This window comes from Dermacentor albipictus, chromosome 7 (assembly GCF_038994185.2).
Source record: "Dermacentor albipictus isolate Rhodes 1998 colony chromosome 7, USDA_Dalb.pri_finalv2, whole genome shotgun sequence".
In the NCBI taxonomy this organism is placed as follows: Eukaryota; Metazoa; Arthropoda; class Arachnida; order Ixodida; family Ixodidae; genus Dermacentor; species Dermacentor albipictus.
The window spans coordinates 47,379,318-47,399,121 of NC_091827.1; the positions used below are offsets into that span (position 1 = coordinate 47,379,318).

Sequence of the window (19,804 nt, forward strand, 5' to 3'; positions counted from 1 at the left end):
ATAGATAGATAGATAGATAGATAGATAGATAGATAGATAGATAGATAGATAGATAGATAGATAGATAGATAGATAGATAGATAGATAGATAGATAGATAGATAGATAGATAGATAGATAGATAGAGAAAGTGCATGTGCTCACATGCACGTCACCAAAAAAAACCGTTGGGATAGCCGTGCGCGTACCTCATCATTATTTGGCACCCGCCGTAGTTGCTCAGTGGCTATGGTGTTGGGCTGCTGAGCACGAGGTCGCGGGGATCGAATCCCGGCCACGGCGGCCGCATTTCGATGGGGGCGAAATGCGAAAACACCCGTGTGCTTAGATTTAGGTGCACGTTAAAGAACCCCAGGTGGTCCAAATTTCCGGAGTCCTCCACTACGGCGTGCCTCATAATCAGAAAGTAGTTTCGGCACGTAAAACCCAAATATTATTATCATTATTTTGTATACGGAGTTGGTATTTTGTACGAAAGACAACGTCAAGCACATGAACTAGAAGCTGTGACGTAATACTTCAGTTGTTTTTTTTTTGTTGTTGTTGTGCGATATACTAGCGCAGTGAACCGAATGACGGTGTGCCAACTAGCTCCAGTTGAAACCTACTTGAGCGTACTTTTGAGAAGACAGACAAGGACACGTACGGACCCCACAGGCGTTCATGCCCAGCGCCACGCAAGACAGGTGCAGCATGCGTTGTTGGACGAAGAGTGATAGTTTACGCGGTGGTGGCATCTTCCTTAATCGCAGCCAGGATTTCCAGCGCTCGCACTTCAAAAAATATGTAGCCGCGACCATCTCATGCAAATAACTCAAGAAAACTAGCTATAATGGAACACAGATCACAATACTAACCGACAAATCTGTCAGAAATTCGAACAAATTACAACCAGAATGACCACCGACGCGGGCATGGCAGACGAATGGTTGACTCGAGTGTGCAGGCGTTGCACGTTACCGTAAGAAGGAGTTGTGACGTAATACTTAGCGGGGCGTGGACGCAGCGTTGTTATACAGTGGTTTCTGCAGTACTCAGTATTGCGGGCAATGCGATATAGTTGTCATCAAATGAAGTATATTAGTATCGCCTTCCGTCTTCGCGCCTTTGTCTCTGCAGTCTTTATTGTCATTGTCATCGCGGCTACGTGACGTAATTGACTTCGTCTCAACTCATAACGTCATTTCTATCCGGGAGAGCGACTCACGTTTGTTTCAGGTGGCACCTAAGCTTTTCCTCTAAGTGACCCTTAGCGGACTCTTTTCTCTTATTTGGTGTTAGTTTCACGACAACACAAATGTTTTCACTGCAGGTGTGAGCCGGACGCCAATTGACTGTAATGTAATGTTCGCAATCGGATGCTCTTCTTTTTCAGGCGTATAAGAATTCTGCTCACGAACGGGAAACTGCTGGCGAAGATAAGAAGGCAAAAAGCCGGTGATAGTACTCGGCGTTGGAGTCACTCTTATAGTGCCATCTAAGATGCTGTACCACTCGGGCAATCGAAGAGATGAACGCTTCGCCGAAAAAAAGGAGCGAGAAGAATATAAAATGACGCGCTTTCTCCTTTTTCCTTATAGCACTTGCCTTGCCTGAGCGACCGTTCTTTGATCTCCGCGTCTGATGGAGCTTGTAGACAAAGATCGAAGTCGTAGTACAAGAGTAAGGAACAGCGCAGTTCTATTTTTTTAACTGTACGAGAACTTCAGATTGAGTCTGCGTATTGTACTCAAGTCCTTTGGCGCAGATAGTTTCCTTTACAGTACAACGATAACGAACGATTCCTTCATGCAGCTTACAAAAAAAAAAAAACGTTCACTTCGCGCTCGCTTATAAAGTGCTCTCGAGCGAGAAGCGAAGGGGCCATTTTTCAGTGATGCAGCATTTGGTTTTTACGCTGGAAGGAAGCGCCGGGTATGGGCTTAGATCAGACATTGACGATCGGAAGTATCGCACTTATATATGTTATATATATAACATAGAACAGCCGATCGAGAACATAGAACAGCCGATCGAAAGTTCGAGAAATATCCCCGCGCACAGTTTCCTGGTGCATGCCACCGCTAACGCCAGCGAGATGACGTCACAAGCGTGGTGCACCGCAGCCGCACGAATAAGCCGTGGAGCAGCGCGAACGGACCGGGAAGTTTGCGTCAGCCCCTTCAGGCACGATACGAAGGCATGTCTATGAATTCCTCAAATTCGCGCGACCTTATTCATTCCAAGGAGCTCAGTACTCTAGTACAAAACAGACAAGGTGATAGGATGATGCTTCCTGCATTTTGTGATGAGTCATCATAACTAGAAAGTATAATTGATAATTTAATTATTGAGCAGTCCCTGATGCTCTGTTTTCTTTTTTCTTTGGGAAATTAAATCGTACGTTGGAAACATTTGCATTATTTCGTTATTGACTCCACGAATTACCGACTGCCGTTGCGCTCGAACAATCTCAAGTATGCCTTACCAATACGGTTTCAGACCGTGCTGGTTGGACTACCACGGTTCCTGTCGTTGTCTCGGTGTGGGCTGTATAAGGCCGAACCTCAACGCTGAGCAACGCGCCACTTGTTATTACTTCGGGGAAACAATTAACTGCGGGACTACACAAATATGTCTTCTGTCTATATAATATCAATATTAGCAGTATATGTGCCCGAGCACAAATAAACAGAATGTCGCTTTTTACGTGTGATAGAACGTGCCCTTCGCGAGACTGATTGGCACGAGCCTGCAGTGTGGTGCCGTAGCCGAAGCGAGCCGCAATAGCTCATGGGCCACGAACCGAAAAACTATCTCGTTCGCCGGTCGTAAAATCTCGCCGCAGTGTGTGTGCACCGAAATGTATACGTTGGCCGTCAAACGCAATCGGGGTCCAGTAATCGGGGTCACGTAATCGGGGTCCACTTGCCCAGTCGTTATTTTTTGTTCTTATATTTCGCAGTCACGGGGCGCCATCCTCTGTTTACGGTCTGCGCCTAATTGCGTCACATTTGCAGTCTTAAATTTCGCGGCGCAAGTACGCGGGCGGGCACGCGTTGTGGGAGAGTACGCATAGCGAGCTCTAAAAGGGTCGCGCTTTGCATTCCGCTGCTCTCAACGAACGGCCTCACTTCCTTCCTTTCGCGTCAGTAAATCCGAGCGTGGCAGAGAAAAGGGGAGGGGAATGAAAAAAAAAAGAAACAAAGTTCAAGAGAAGAGGAACCAAGGTCAAAAACGAGCTGTTTGCAGTAGCGCAGATTTACGCCCGTCATTCCGAGCGTCCCGCTATAGCCGTAATCCCCACTGAGCGCATATAGCCGTCGCCATATCTGACAGCCAGCAGCTCCCAGAAAATTTGGCGGGCGCGCGTTCCCGTATCTTTGCTACCACGGGGGTGTCTGCGAGTGGGCGTAAGCTGCGACACTTTGCTTTTGCATGCCTGCGTTTTGGGTCCTTGTTTGCGTGCTTTCGCGAGTACAGTAATTCCGTGTCTGTCCGTGTCTCTCTCTGTCCGTATGCATGTGGGTGGGCTTGGAGACGTTCTTGAGTCACTATGTGTTTCTTTGTACGCGTGCGTATATTTCCGAGCGTGCGAGTACGCGAGTGTCTGTACGTGTGTGTGCACTTAGTGCCCGCATGTGTGCGTGCACTGGAACGTGTATGTTCGAGTTCATGTGTGCGCGCGTGTGTGTACGTTTAGCTCATTACGCACGTGTCTGTACGTGTGTATTTCATTGCGTTCTCGCTTAACGTGTCTCTGTAGATATCTGTGCACGTGTATGCTTGCGTGTGGTAGTACGTGTTTCAGTGCGAGTGCGTTGGCGGCTGTGTCTGTACGTGCGTGTCTTAATGCAAGCGCGTGAGTGTTGTATAGAGTTTGCGCGTGTAGGCGTGCGTGTACGTTCGTGCGAGTATGTCTGGCACGTGCTTTTGCTTGCGTGTGCGTGTGCATATGTGTTAGTGTGTGTGTGTTAGTGTGTGTGTGTGTGTGCATATATGGGCGTGTGTACAGATTTGAAGAGGAGGTGTCAGTAAAAGGAGACGTTAGGGGTGGGGGTGGGGGGGGGGGTGGCTCATCATATTGGGGCCTCGCGTGGGGCGAGTTCTACCGGAAGCAGGCTTCCCTGCCATGCTATAAGACCCTAACCAAAACGCGCCGACGCAGAGCCATAAGAGACGACGGGAAAGTCATCTTTTCAATGACCGCCTCCCGGCTCTTTTCATCCCGTCTCTCTTTCGGTAACCTCCTTCCCTTCCCCGAACATTAGGACGTTCCTCTACTTTCTACATTTTTTTTTGCTTTACTCCGAAAAGAAGTAGGTCAACTGTGGCCGAGAACGCTTGGCTAACACGTACACTCACCAAAGTGAACGCAGTCGAGGATTATAGTCTCAAACTTTTCGCGGACGCACGCGCAGTGGCGTGCAATTTTAATTTCAAATTTCCTCACTTGAGGGATGGGGGATTTTGTTCCCCCTACGTTCCATCCCACCCCTACGCTCCGCTCCTTTATTTTTTTTTGTTCGGTATTTCGATCAGAATTTTCGCTCTTTCTCGTTCCACTGCATTTCGACGATCTTCCCTGGCCCTCTAATACCATGCAGTGCTTTGAAAGCATACGCAAGTGCGTCAGTTAAGCAGGGCACGCACTGGCATTTCTGTTCGTGCGAAAGCGGTCTGCGTTAGGGCTTCCTTTTTTTAAGCCGATTGAATAGGCTTTTTATTTTTCGCTCTTTCGCTCGTTTTCGTGGTTGGTCGGGAAGCTGCAAAATAGTGTACAGCCTTAACAGTATATAAGGTGTAAATTATTTTGCAGTGTGGTTGGCAAGGGGGAGAGGGGGGGAGTCGTACTTTAACCGGTAATGCTATGACGCATATGCAAAGGGCGCGAGGCGCTCTAGCGTAATCGAGTTGCCGAGTGCGCTATTCGCCGAACGCCAGCTATTACAGCCCATCGACAAGCGCGTGCTACTGGGCGATAAACTTGGAGCACCTCAAGGTTTACACGCCCCTGTACGGCGCTGGGAAAGGACAGCCCTCTTCTTCCTTCATCATCCTCTCCTCCGGTGGCGGCTGCGGGAGAGGAGGACGGCAGGTTCATCACATCATCGTCATTTATTAACCCTTAGGCAGCCTTGAGGACCCTTAACAGGGCATTACATAACGGGGGGGGGGGAAGACAGTGCTGAAATAACATATAGTGGAGCGAATGCTATTCAACAATGAACCAACTACGTTACAACTACAAAAAAAGAAGGGCGGTATGGTAAAGAGCAGTGGAAAACACACGGCAAAAACGGTAAAACACAAGGATGGGATGGAGCAGGCAATTAGGAATAAGCTAACAAACGAAGAGATACATTATAATAAGAGATAAGGTTGTACTGGCACCGGCGCTCGCGTCGATGGAGATCAGCGCACATACCACCAATCGGCTTGTATGTATACAGCCACCTGTATGCTAACGCTACGGGGTGTGGTGGCTGACAGCTCCATTCTGCACCTAAATATCCTCACGCGACCACAAACATGCGCTTTCGAGCGCATCGTCCCTTGATAAAGTGAATGCACGATTGTGCAGAGGCCTGACGTGCAGTGATAGCGCTCCTAATGTGCGGCTCTCCCTCTGCTGTCGCTCTAGTTTCAATACTGCAAAGGTTGTGAATTGCAAGTTTGCAAGCTGTGGTAATGCACTATGCGTACAGGGGTTAATGAAAATTCGTTTTGCGTTCTGTTTTCGAAGAGGATTAACTTCCGGTGTTTTCGAGGTTGCTCTGACTGGAATAGGTCTGCTTTATGGGGCCCGTTAAAGGGCTAGAGAACTTAGCGCGTGAGTTGCGAATACGAGCGAGAGAACAAGGTTGAATAAACGGCCACCGAAGTAGCGCAGCTTTTCATGCGTAAGTGCCGTTGACCCGCTACGTTAGCTGGTCAATGGCACTTCGCCGTTGAGAGCCTTTGCCCTGCAGTGGGCGTAACCAGGCTGATGATGATGATGATGATGATGGTGATGATGATGATGCGATTTACTGACGTCGGCTCTTACGAACAGTTACAGCGAGAGAACGTGCGCGTGTGTTGTGTGAGATAGAGATAGAGAATATGAACCGTAGTTTATTCAAGCAGAAGCCCCGGCTTTTGTGCCCTTTCTTTTCTTTATCATGTTCTTCGTCGTTATTCTTTCAGCCTTCGGCATATATTGACAGAGACACATAAAGCTTCGCATCAAGCTCAATTACAACAACAAAAAACAAAGTTCGTAAGACAACTCGTAAAATGAAAAGTGATGAACCAAATATATTTCGTGACTCCTGGCAATCAGCATTAGTGATCTAGTAATATGGCTTCGTACTCTCGGTGTCTATAAAATAGGCTGGTGTTAGCCAAAATCTGCGAGAATTTGGGTAACGTTGCCGCAAGGTTTGACATGACACGGGAATGTCGGCTTCTTCAGCGGTTGCACTCACGACCTGTTAGAGCATACGTCACTGCTCTCCGCTGCGGATACGCCGGCGCGGCGAGTAATCGTGTATGAAAAGCTAAGCTCTATTTGCGATCCATCCCAGACTTTCCTTACCGTGGCTAATGGGCGTGGTGCGTGGCGATTTCCTAGCGCTTACTGTAACTGCGCTATAGTATAGCTCTATGAGCCGCTCCCGCAGCCAGTGCACTGGCCCTGTCCTGAAAGTCAGTGCGGCATTGTTCTTTTTTTTTTTCTTACTGCGGACCGTCTCTGCGATGAGAAGGGCGTGCAATAGAATCAACTTGCTAGCGCCAGCGAAAAGTACAGAAAAAATAAAGAACAAGGCTATAACTTGCATCAGATCGGGCCCAATTCCATTCGAAATGATTTTTTTTTTCTTGTCGGAGACTGCGCAAATATTTTGAATAAGGCACATTCCTCTGTCGCAGGTCTTGTACTGGAGTGACTCATTTCATTGTTCTCGATTATGTCTTGGTAGAATCCCTATTTTCTTGAAGGATACTTTCTGTACGTGAGTCCCGTGCGAAACATTTAGTGACTGCGCAGTTCTACAAGCTTAACGCAGTTATGCTCGTATTTTTTACGCGTAAGTAATGAGCCTGCGATTTCCTAGCGCTTACTGTAACTGCGCTATAGTATAGCTCTATGAGCCGCTCCCGCAGCCAGTGCACTGGCCCTGTCCTGAAAGTCAGTGCGGCATTTTTCTTTTTTTTTTCTTACTGCGGACCGTCTCTGCGATGAGAAGGGCGTGCAATAGAATCAACTTGCTAGCGCCAGCGAAAAGGACAAAAAGAAAAAGAAAAACCCCAACGCATATGCAGTGACCAGCGGCGCCACGCAGGAAGGCCACAGGGCGCACGAGATTCAAGCGGTGGTGGCAAGGGTAACGGAACGCGGGAGAGAGCGAGAGGCACAGGGGCGAAGAAAGTGGAGACGGGGGGGGGGGGGCGAGCTATGCAGAGCCCGGGTCATTCATGCGGGCGCAGTCGTCGGTCGTACACTCGGGTTAGCGCGCGCGCATCGTGTGGCGTCTTCTTCGAAGGGCCAAGCCCGGCCTTCCGGTCAGCACTCACGGTCAGCAAGCCCGACGAACCGACGGGCGATCGATGCGCCTGAAGATGGCGACGCGAAAAAGAAAGTGGAGGGGGAGGGGGCGGCAGGAAGTACGCTGGAGATATGGCGACGAGAAAGAGAAAGTGGGGAGGAGGGAGGGGGCGGGAGGAAGTATGCTGCAGAAGGCGACGAGAAAGAGAAAGTGGGGGAGGGGGGAGGGGGCGGGAGGAAGTATGCTGGAGATGGCGACGAGAAAGAGAAAGTGAGGAGGGGGAGGGGGCGGGGGAAGTATGCTGGAGATGGCGACGAGAAAGAGAAAGTGGGGGAGAGGGCGGGAGGAAGTACGCTGGAGATGGCGACGAGAAAGAGAAAGTGGGGAGGGGGGGAGGAAGAACGACAGAAAGCTGAGCTAGTTGGTAAGGATTCATTACGCGTTTGCACCGTACCGGGAGGGGCGAGCCCCGATGCTGATGACATCCGCAATGACGGCGGCCGTCGTGTCGGGTCTTGCTTGGCACGTGCAGCGAATTAGGGAGGAAGGGAGTGAGGAAAGACGAAAGCGGACGCCGCCACGGGAAGAGGTGTAAGGATCTCGTGCGTGGGGAAAAAAGCAGGAGGGGGTGGTTGTGGCAACTTGTGTGGGGCGAGGATAGCGGGGGACAGATGGCGAAGAAGTGAACGAACTGCGGCAAATGAGAAGAGAAGAAAACATGAATCGGGAAAACGGTAAACAGAGGGTAAAAAAGGGAAGGGGGGACGAAGGGAAGAAACTACAGAGAACGGAGAAATCGGACACGAACGACTGAACAGGAGGCAATGGGAAAATGAGTCAGAAATCAGGAAGAAGAGTAAAAAGGGTAGTAAAGTAAAGAAATAGCACCAAGGGACGGAACCAGGAAAGAAAGAGCCAGAAGCCGGCAAATGAGGAGTAAGAAGAACGAAACAGAAAAAGTGATAGTGCAACTGATGCACCGACAGAACAAATCAAAAAAGAGAGAAAAAAAAATGAAAGGAAGAAAAGGGCGAATTATTGTTTCGTTTCGAAACATGAAGAAACAGTGAAGCCGCGTCAGCGAAACCTGCCCCCCCCCCCCTCCCTAAAAGGAAAAGAAGTAGGGCAGACAAAAGAAAGGGGCCACGAGGAAGTAAGACGGGGAAGTTGGAGTCGGCACTGGGGGCTGAAAATGGGGAGAAAAAAAGCACGTAGGAAGGTTATAAAAAGGCAGTCGAACAAGAAGAAAGCAGGTAGTCCACGAGAACTAAAGTTAAGAGAGGGAACGTAAAGTAGGAAGAAATCCAGGAGGACCCATCTCACGATGACTGTCGATGGTAATGCGTCTACCATTGAATCAATATAACGACACAATATATTGCCACAGTCGAAAGGGCTTACGTATGAGCCGTGTGCGGCAGCGGGACTCTTCTTTCGTGCTTCCCTGAGAACATACGGCGCCACCTAGCATCGCCGCCGCGAATCCTGTGCGCGGCCTCCGAAATGCGTGACGCGCCGGTGAGCACGAACGCTGAGAAACGCGTCATGCGGAAGCCGTGCTCCGCTCTCGCGCTTCTTTTCTGGATACGCTGCGCCATCTAGTGGTGTTGCGGAAAAGTTCGTGCGTGACCTCCGAGACTAGAAGCGTGGCGCGCCGGTGCCTGGGTACGCTGAGAACCTTTCCCTCGCTGCTCGGTGAACCGGCTTGGCGAGCGGTTCATTGAGGAGCGCTACATGCACGGTGCATTCACAGTGCCACTCGCTAAAGCGTTGGCACAAATGACGTTCGTAGAAAAATATCACATACTGAGTGAATTTGCAGCACAGCCAGCTAAAGCGTTGGGTTGCTGTTTTTAATTAGCCCTTGTGGCGCGGGTTGTATTCCGCCTAGCATCCGACAAATCGAAAGGACATATTTTTTCTTTTCATTGTGGAGCGGCACATTCCCAGGGGCACATACCTAGATAAGTAAGTTGGCGTCAAGGACGATCACTGAAGAGCGGCACGCACCTACTGCCACCTGCGACCCAAATTGGCATTAAATGTTTTCATTTCACAGTGGTACCCTCCCAGTTTCGCATCTAGAGTGACTCGCGTCGGTATAAAGGAGGTTCGTTCAAGAGCGGCACATATTCCACATACTCAGTGATCCAAGTTGGTCCGACTGGTGGTTTCGAACCCTACCCCCTCTGCACAGCAGCCCGATGTGCTAGTCATTCGAGCATGGACTACCCATGTGACTCAATTAGGCGGGAGAACTGTTAGAGATGCACACGCACACACACACACACACACACACACACACACACACACACACATACATACATACATACATACATACATACATACATACATACATACATACATACATACATACATACATACATACATACATACATACATACATACATACATACATACATACATACATACATACATACATACATACATACATACATACATACATACATACATACATACATACATACATACATACATACATACATACATACATACATACATACATACATACATACATACATACATACATACATACATACATACATACATACATACATACATACATGTATGTAGGATGTATGTATGCATGCACGCATGCATGCATGCATAGTCCTCAGAAAGTGCGTGAAGTAACCTACAAATGTCAACGTATTAAAATTAAGTTGATTTCGGCCCGATGGGACTGCGAGTGTATGGTAGCTATCAACACACCATATGCAGACGGGGACCAGAAAAAAAAATGACTAGAACAGGGGCAAAGATAATTATTACAAAAGTGAAGAAAGGGAGAAGCAGTGAGAATGAAAGACAGAAACCAGTAGTTGGCAGGAGGCTCCATGAAATAGTAGGGCAGCAATGAAGAGAGGAGGCGGAGGCAAACATAAAGTCAGAAAAAAAAACGGGGAAATGAGGGACCTATGCAAGGAAATGCGAAAAATCAGAAGCGACGGAGCAATGGGAGTTCGCGGTGAAGAAGAAAGAGAAAACAAATAATTGAAAGAGGATGAGCGACGAAAACGTAACACGTAAGGGAAGAAAAGATTAGACGGAGGCGAAGATCCCTAAAAAGCTCATGAAGCAGGGTAGACGACAGATTTAGCGAATGGGTGACCTGCATTCTTCCGGCCCAGTTGTGTGCCCGTCGAGTTATCTCTGCGCTGAAGGAAGAAAGAAGAAAAGAAATGGGAGGCGAAGAATTAAAGATATGTATGTGTACGAAATAAGTAAAATAAACAGCCATAGGCCGCTCACGGTCCCTGCAGCGTGTGTTGGTAGCACTTTGAAAGAGTTCCGGAGTGAAATAATAAACCGTTGCTGTCCCAGATTTGGCAACAATCGCTGGTCCGGCGAAATAATGACCGCGACGACTCGACAAAAGGGAGGCCAGGCACTGCAAGTTGCTGCGACCAACTGTGTTGATGTTTGCAATGTTTTTTGCTGTCCCTGTGCCGGCAGGCTGTTTGTTGTGGGGATACTAGGGAGCAATGGGAATACCACCATAATAAAGGGGTAGGGGGGGGCGGGTGGAGGCAGAATTGATTGCAAGGACAGATAAGTAAAAGAAACATACAGAGGTCGTGCACCAACTTCCGGGCAAACAGAGCTTTGTTCCCTATCGGAAGCAGAGCAGATAGAATGCTTGCTTTGTCGTTTTTAGATTAGAGCGGCGAATGAGGCATGCTGGAGATTTTTGCCCTGATTACGGTTGTTGCTTCGCCTCACAAAAAAAAAAAGAACGAACCAAAGAACAATGCACTATGTGTGTGGAAACGATGTATTCGAGACGTTCGACACATTTCTTCTGTAAATAGTGAGAATTCTCTATTTCGAGCGTTTTGCATATAACGAGAGGCATGCGTCAAAGTAATAATTCTTTCGTTTTTTTTTTTTTCGGAATATAGCAGGGTCAAAATGGCACGTCCGACCAGATCTTTTGCCTCATTCAGCGGGATAACCTTCAAACAAGGAATTTGAGTCTGCGGCATCCACATGTTTGTGTTACTTCAAGACAGTTTTTCTTTTTTTCACAGCTTTATACCGACGGAATGTCATGCTTAGCGGGGAATACCAGTTTGTGCCTTCTCTATTAGCAGGGAAATTTCTTATTTCCGATTTTCTATGATGTGTTATAAAGCCCACACTTCGTAAATTATTTCTGTAGAAAAAGAAATGAAAATTAAATAAAATCTTTTTCAAATGAGCGTTCTACACTTCAGCAACGATTATGGTCAAAAAGTAAATTGCGCTTTTTTGGGGTACCTACCAATTCAGGTTGCAATAAATAGGGTTTCACCAATAGCCCACCGCTGATGTTTACAGGCCGCGTCATTTCATATGTGATTTCGAGGTTGCAGGCTCGATTGCCAACCATAGCAACCTCTTTCCGACTTCTTTCGATATCTTTTCTTGTTTTTTGGCGTGCGGTTTCGGGTATAGGTCACACATGACTTTGTGCTCACACGACAAGCATTTGCGTTGATTAGGAGAGAGAGAGAGTCAGCTTTTAATGATAGTGACTTAAACAGGGGCAGTGAGCCAGCAACAAGTGTACCACATGAGTCCGCTAATAGATTTTTACCCGCTCACCTCGGACGAAATTAGTGGGCTTGGTGCGGAAAAGTTCAAGTGCAGAGAGGTACATTCGCTCATCCTAACCTCAAATCTGTACCCGTCTTCTCATTCAAAAAAAGAAAAAAAAAGAACGGCGTCGCGCATCTTACGGTGCATCTTAAGATGCGAACAGTGCTGCTTTGTGCACCTGATTGTGGTGGTGCAGCACTCCTGCTTCTTGGCACAGCACTTCCTCACTTGAAGCCCACGAAGCCACGCCACTCAAAGTAACATGTCTGGTTGCCGCGCAGCAAAATACTTCACCAAAACAGAGCTTTCTTTCTTCTAGCCGTCCATTCCGACCTTAAACAAAAATCTACGAAATTTGTATATCGGTACATTCCTTACATAAACCGATCGTGGATCGTGTTTGGCTCCTTTAGCAATCGCGCTTTAATCATCAATCCAGGCACGTTTAAACATGAGGCGGTTATCGACTCCTTGTTGTTGTTTCTTTCGTAATAAAGCTGGATGCGATTTTCGGGATTCTTTCTATAATTGCGGGAATGGCTTGGAAAGCACGCGAACAATTCTCACTGGGCATGGCTTGCGATTCTCATGGCCGGCATTCCACGATATGTACTGCCTGCCTTACTTCCCAACAATTGTTGTTATTTCGCAACAATTGTACCAAAAGTTGTAGCGCTAGCACATGTTTTTGAAAATACGTTCCTTCCAGTCCTGCTGCCTGACGTCACACGTGTTATTAGCAAAGGTGGTCGATTAAATTGCAAAAATCACTTACAAATGAAAGGCTCTGCGACTAATAGGTTACCTATAGTAAAATGAATGAATCAATGAATCAATCGACCAATAAAAATAAATAATTCAAATAATACGATAGTGCAACTTCCTTTTGTCACTGTGTTGTAACTGTAACTGTGCTATTGCACTTGTCGAGGATATTAGTTTCTTGAACTCTTTTGCATATACGCATTTTAAATACCAAGCATTGCACTGCCTACCCAACGAGAAATTTGTCCGTCCGTCACGTAGAACGAACACAATGGCTCATACGCACTTAAGGCAGAGGCTACTATAGCCCAACAAAGTGAAGAGAACTGTGCATACATTCATTGAAATCGGCCAATAGAACAGAGAGAAATGCACACTTTTCATTAAAGAACAAGCTCAAAACAAGGATCCCAACCATAAATAAAGCATTGCATACCCCACTCAGCAGTTGTAGGGGTGCTTTTGCAACAGCTTCGCTGGACATGACGGTTCATGCAGACCGATAAGTGTTGATAAGGGGAGGATCATGTTCGATAACGTTGGTAACGACCCATGAGGATTGATAACGATTTACGCTTGTCGAATAAAGTTCCATAACATTGATAATGACACCGGACTGCGTGGAGATGGGCAAGCGGCATAGTGCTTACGCATACTTAGACGACTCTAGAAGAGTTCCTGCGTGAACTTTTGTATTCACGCTTGTTAACATATCCCTGTAGCTCTTGCGTGTGTGCTTGCATGCGTTGTGTTTTCCACCAACGAAGGTGTCCGTGAACACTGCAATGCTTGTGGACATCTGGACAATGCTTGTGGACAATCACATGGACACTCCAATTCTTGTGAACTGCTAAAAAACATTAATTGCCATCACAACTGCAGTTACTGTAGTTTTTTTCTTGTGCGTTCTTTATCTGAAACTTTTTTCTACCATGTGTATGAGTTAAGCGAAGATGAGTAGCCGGTACTGTATAACAGACATCCACATCTCCTTGAATGTAGTTAATAAAAATTGAATTAGATGTATATTTACCATTTCTAATAATTAATTATTTGATCCTGGGATACAAGCACGCCATAATGCGTTTGCATGGTTGCGTAGGAATTAATAATGGGCGTTAGTACCAACCTAGTAGCTGTCACTCTGATACGAGTGAAATTGGTTGTGGTCAGTATCACAAACTTTGTTTTCTTGCTTCTTTCCAGGGGAACAGAAATCACCAGGAGTGCGGACAGTCCTCAGAACGTGCGACTGGAGGTATGTGTCTGAACGTTCTTATATATAGAATCCGGCACCAGTGCAGGCTTATCGTTAGAAAGAACGGTTCTCTGCTACGTAAGCTTATAGGGACACTTACGGGTTACGGAAGACGATTCAGGCGTTTCGTGTCATTAGACTAGCGTAGCATCACGTTGCGACAGGCAATTTATCTGTGCTCGCTTATGTTACAGCGCTCAAGCATTCTCAGTTCACGCAATAATCCTCGCAATCCTAATGGGAGAAACGAAAGAAAAAGAGAAAAGAAGAATTGCGGCGTGGACTCCTATGTGTGCTTTACTTGACCCGAAAAATCTTCGGTAGAGCAGAATTTAAAAACAAATAAACAAAATGCTTGTGAAAATGCGAAAACACCCGTGTACTTAGATTTAGGTGCCCGTTAAAGAACCCCAGGTAGTCGAAACTTCCGGAGTCAACTACGACCTGCCTCATAATCAGAAAGTGCTTTTGGCACGTTAAACCCCATAATTAAAAAAAAAGTTAAAATGTGACTCATACGGGACTGACATACAACGGCGTTTATCGGGAGAACGCGATTGCTCTTTCTGAAGCCTTACATCGAGAGTGCGCGGTTGTTGAATGTCAATAAAAACACTTGTCAGTCCGACCGCTAGGTGGCGTCGACTAGAGCGGTCAGCTCAGGATGGGCTCCCATCTCTTTTCGTTTTTTAAGAGTTATCTTGTGCTGTGACCTGAACTTCGAGGACTTCACGAGGTTCGGCAAGCTGTGAGGACACTGCGGACATCAAACTTTCCGGTGAGCACCTCGCCAAACCTTTGTGACGGGCCAAAACGTGTGTGAAGTGTGAACGCTAACGGCGACGGTGAAGCGGCGGCCGCTGGTACGCGGAACGCGTCGGCGACGCGGCCGCGACAGATGGCGACGCTTACGCCGACTCCAGCTACGGAAGCGCCGAGAACGCCGACGACAACGTTTAATGAGGCAGCAGGCCCCGAGAAAACAGCCAACGCGCAACTCACCTCCTCGGACGTGGACCGGGATGAGATGGAATACCAAGAAACCGCTAATGAGGATTGCATGGTCCTCCGGAGTACCGAAGCAACTGGCGGACCCCATGGACGCCAAGACGACGACGGAGATTGGCAAACGGTTTTGACCGTGCGCCAAAAGAAGGCGCTCGCACGAGCGGGCAAAAAGGCCACTTTTTCCGAGGGTGGCTACGAATCATCGGGCCCATCGTTCAAGCCCCCGGTACAACCAGCGAATAAAAAGAAATTCAAGACAAGGGGGCTTCCACCACTGCCTAAGGACGACATTAAAGTGATCGTGCGCCCTCACCAAGGTCTCCCTATCAGGGAACTTACGGCGCCACAGATCGCAGAAGCAGTTATAAACGCCTGCCAAGGAAAAGTGAATGGAAACCAGTTCCTGCTGAGATTGAAACCAGGATCAAACATTTTTATTATCTCAACCCCTACAGAAGAGGTGGCGAATATTGCAAGAAGAATTACAGGCCTCACCTTAAATGGTCGACTGCACGCAGTGAGTGCGTACGCAGCAGTAGGCGAAGACACAAAGAAAGGAGTGATACATGGCATCGCTCCTCACACAAGCCCTGAAACCCTTCTAGCCAACCTGCGTCTTCGTACGCAAGGCGTCGACATACTAAGAGCTAGGATGTTGGGTGAAACGAAAACAGCGGTAATTACCTTCTTTGGCCCCATCGTACCGCGATACGTCTACTATATGGGAGGGGAGCTTCCCTGCTTCCCATACAAGAATACCATACAATTCTGCAAGACTTGCAAGCAAACGGGTCACAGAACGGACGTCTGCCCGAATCCCCACCTGCCGGTATGTCACAACTGCGGCACTCGGGAGCCACAACCAGACCACGACTGCAACCCTGTTTGCGCTACCTGCGGAGAAAAGCATCTCACGGGATCCAAGGAGTGTAAACGTCGTTTCAAGCTACCACCACAGCGACCGCAGCCAAAATCACCAAACCGGATGGCCGTCAAAACGCCGGGCAAGGCGATCAAGTCATCGTCGCCAAAACGGAGATGGTCTGACACAGACGATACGGACGATGACGATTGGCCTCCACTGCGGACTCAAGGGGACATTCCAACGTCGCAACCCCAAATTCGAAAATCAAGATCACAAGAACGACAGAAGAATCCAGACCAAGGGCTATCTGACCACTCCGCCTCCAGACACCACCGAATGTCCTCTAGATCCCCATCCAGGACTTCAGTGGCAACGGGAGACTCGACCCAGCATAAGGTGAGCTGGGCGGGGATGGCACAAAAAGGGGCTCCAATAACCGCCAACCCTGAGTACCAAAGAATCGTTTCTGAAAATCGTCAGCTTAAAAAAACAGTAGAAGAACTTAAAATAGAGATGGCAACGCTGAAGGCACAATTTCAGAATACCAAAATTGGGCAAGCTAAACCAGCACAAGGGGATAAACCTGCCGCCCAACAGACAACAATTAGCAACATTGAAAGAATGATGAATCAGGTAGTAGAACAAATTCAGGCTCTGCAAACGTTTCAACAGCAGTTATTTGCTGAGGTGCAGAACCACAAAGTTTATGTAGACGAACAAATGTCTAAACTGCAGCAAACATCACGCAAAAGAGCCAGCAGTAACCCCGGAACACCGACGGCGAGAAAGGTAAAAAACGGGGCTGTTTCCGATTCGACGGATACCGAAATCGTACCTAACCATGGCCAGTAAAACAACCCGAACCACGGACACCGCTGAGATATGGCAATGGAACTGCCGCTCTTTTCAGAAAAGAGCGGCAGCGCTACAAGCTTATTTAGACGCCGCCATTATTCAACCGGACGTCATCTGTCTTCAGGAAGTTGGAAAGGGAGTAGTTAAGCTTAGAGACTACTACACCTTTCAAAATCCCATGTATCCTAGAGTGGCGACGCTGGTGCACAAGAATATCGCGGCCAGTGAACAGTATTATCCCCAATGCTCAACGGAGCACCAATTGATCGAATTACACACTACAAAAAGGAGTAAAACCAAAACGTTTATTGGCAACGTGTACAGCCCACCGAAAGAACGGCAGACTGCGTTTCCCGAGATGCTTGAATGGGCGCTTGGACATCTGGAAAAAAAAGACAGGTTTATTTTAGTCGGGGATTTTAATGCTCCCCACACCAATTGGGGTTATAGGACAAATACAAAAAAGGGCAGAAACCTAGTAGAAGCAGTAGACAAATATAACATGCAACTAGAGACCTTACCCCTCGCCCCCACGAGACTTGGAAATAGCGTCTGCGGAGACACGTACCCAGACCTCACCTTTACATTTAACGTAAAAGAGGGACAGTGGAGGAACCTGGATGAAAATCTGGGAAGTGACCATTATATTATTAGTTACTCCACTACGACTCCCAAATTAAGAAAGCCTTTCAGAAACGCGAAACTTACAGACTGGACTGCATATAGACATTACCCGACCCCTCAGCATCCATGCTGAGGGGTCGGGATTCAATAGAAGAATGGGTAGACGAAATGATGCAGGCATACCAAACTAACACAAAGCACGTCGCGCTAAGCGAAAAAACACCGGTAGTGGATCCCCACCTCGTCCATATGTGGGAAGGCAGGCGAAGTCTTACTAAACGATGGAAGAGACAGCGCTTAAACAGAAAGCTCAGAGCTAGAATAGAACAACTGACAGAACAAGCAAATGAGTATGCTAGGCAACTACAAGCGAACAACTGGATACAATTTTGTGACTCGTTACGGGGAACGCTCTCAACAACCAAAACATGGGCAATTTTACGGAGCATGCTTGATCCATACAATACAAAAACAGTCACTACTAGAGCATTACGCACATTGGTAGGAGAGTTTAAGGGGGATGACGCATCCTTGATCCAAACCCTGGCAGACAGATACATCGGGACAGGAGGAGATAACATCGATAAGAGAGAGTACAAAGGCATGGATAATCCCAAGCTTGATGCACCCATAACGAAACAAGAAGTATATGCCGCCGCTCTAGCATTAAAACGTAACTCAGCCCCAGGCGAGGACGGCATCACGAATGCTATGTTAAGAAATATGAGTGATCAGCAACTGGAACGCCTAACCCGGTACTTCAATGAGAAAATCTGGGAAACGGGAGAGCTTCCTAATCAATGGAAAGAAGCGACCATCATATTAATACCTAAACCGGGGAAAGCAAGAACATTGCAGAATCTCAGGCCAGTATCGCTAACCTCCTGCTTAGGCAAACTTTTCGAAAAGGTCCTTCATATCAGGCTTACCAGCTATATTGAAGGGCACGAACTTCTCTCGCACAACATGTACGGCTTCAGACAACATCTTTCTACACAAGACATATTCGTAAGGCTACGAGATGACGTGCTGCAAAATGTACCTACAGGGGGAGAGAACATCATAGCAGCGCTTGACTTAAAAAGCGCTTTTGATACGATCTCCCATACCCTCATACTTGAAGAGCTCGAAAGAATGGGCTGTGGAATTAGGATCCACAATTACATCCGCTCTTTCCTTACTGAACGTAAAGCCACAATAGGTATGGAAAATATTCGATCTTCCAAACTCCCAATGCCTAACAGAGGCACACCACAGGGTGCCATCCTCTCACCACTTCTATTTAATGTCGCAATGAACCGCTTGGCACGACAACTAGAGAAAATTAACGACCTCAACTTCGCGTTTTACGCAGACGACATCACGTTATGGGCCTGCAAAGGCTCGTTAGGGAAAAAAGAACAAACTATCCAGGAGGCTATCGACTCGGTTAAGGACTTCGCAGAACAAAACGGTATGCAATGCGCTCCGGAAAAATCTGAGTTTATCCGGATCCACGGGCGTAACTACAGAAACAAACCGAACATCCACCTAACTATGGGTGACCAGACGTTACCAGAAAGAAATATGATCAGAATACTAGGACTATGGTTACAAAGCAACAAAAGAGCCACTCACACCATTGCGACTCTAAAATCAAGCACGAGGAGCATCGCTAGACTAATTAGCAGAATTACAAAGAAAGGTAAAGGGCTCCACGAAAACGAAACCATAACACTAGTCCAGGCTTTTATTCTTAGCAAAATAACATACGGACTACCATATCAAGAGCTAACCCCGTCGGAAATCAAAGAAATCGACCTACTAATACGTGGCGCGTATAAGGCAGCGCTTGGGCTTCCTAAGAATGCGGCAAACGAGAGGGTGCAAGCTCTAGGCATATACAACACATTTGAAGAGTTAAGAGCAGCCGTTCTCATGACACAAAGAGAACGACTATGCCTCACAAGCACAGGTAAAAACGTTCTGTCGCGTTTAGGTTACCCATTGCGACCGCAGTACTCCAGGGAACAAACGACCGCAATGCCGGATCCAATACGCGAGCGCATAGTGGTCTCCCCAATCCCACGCAACATGAACAAAACTTATCACACAGCGAGAAGACAAGCGAGAGCTAAACATCTTCAGAAAACCTTCGGCAGTAATCAAGATGTAATGTATACTGATGCAGCTAGATTTAGCAAAGGACATGTAATAGTGGCAGTTCAACCCACACGCCAGGGAACGCTTCACACATCAGCCTCGATACGTACTAGGTGCACTGCTACAGCGGAAGCAGCGGCGATTGCTCTCGCTATCGCATACAAGGAAAAGCAAA

The 19,804-nt window shown here is 47.4% G+C and overlaps 1 protein-coding gene across 4 annotated transcripts in view; it reads left to right on the forward strand.

Annotated features, from left to right (window-relative positions):
* Calx (sodium/calcium exchanger 3) overlaps positions 1–19,804 on the forward strand; it is a 339,781-nt gene that overhangs the window by 113,112 nt on the left and 206,865 nt on the right. For all 4 annotated transcript variants that reach the window (XM_070522204.1, XM_070522200.1, XM_070522205.1 and 1 more), the window contains exon 2: positions 14,084–14,135. The gene's annotated coding sequence lies outside the window, so the exon portion shown is untranslated. The remainder of the gene's footprint in view (positions 1–14,083; positions 14,136–19,804) is intronic.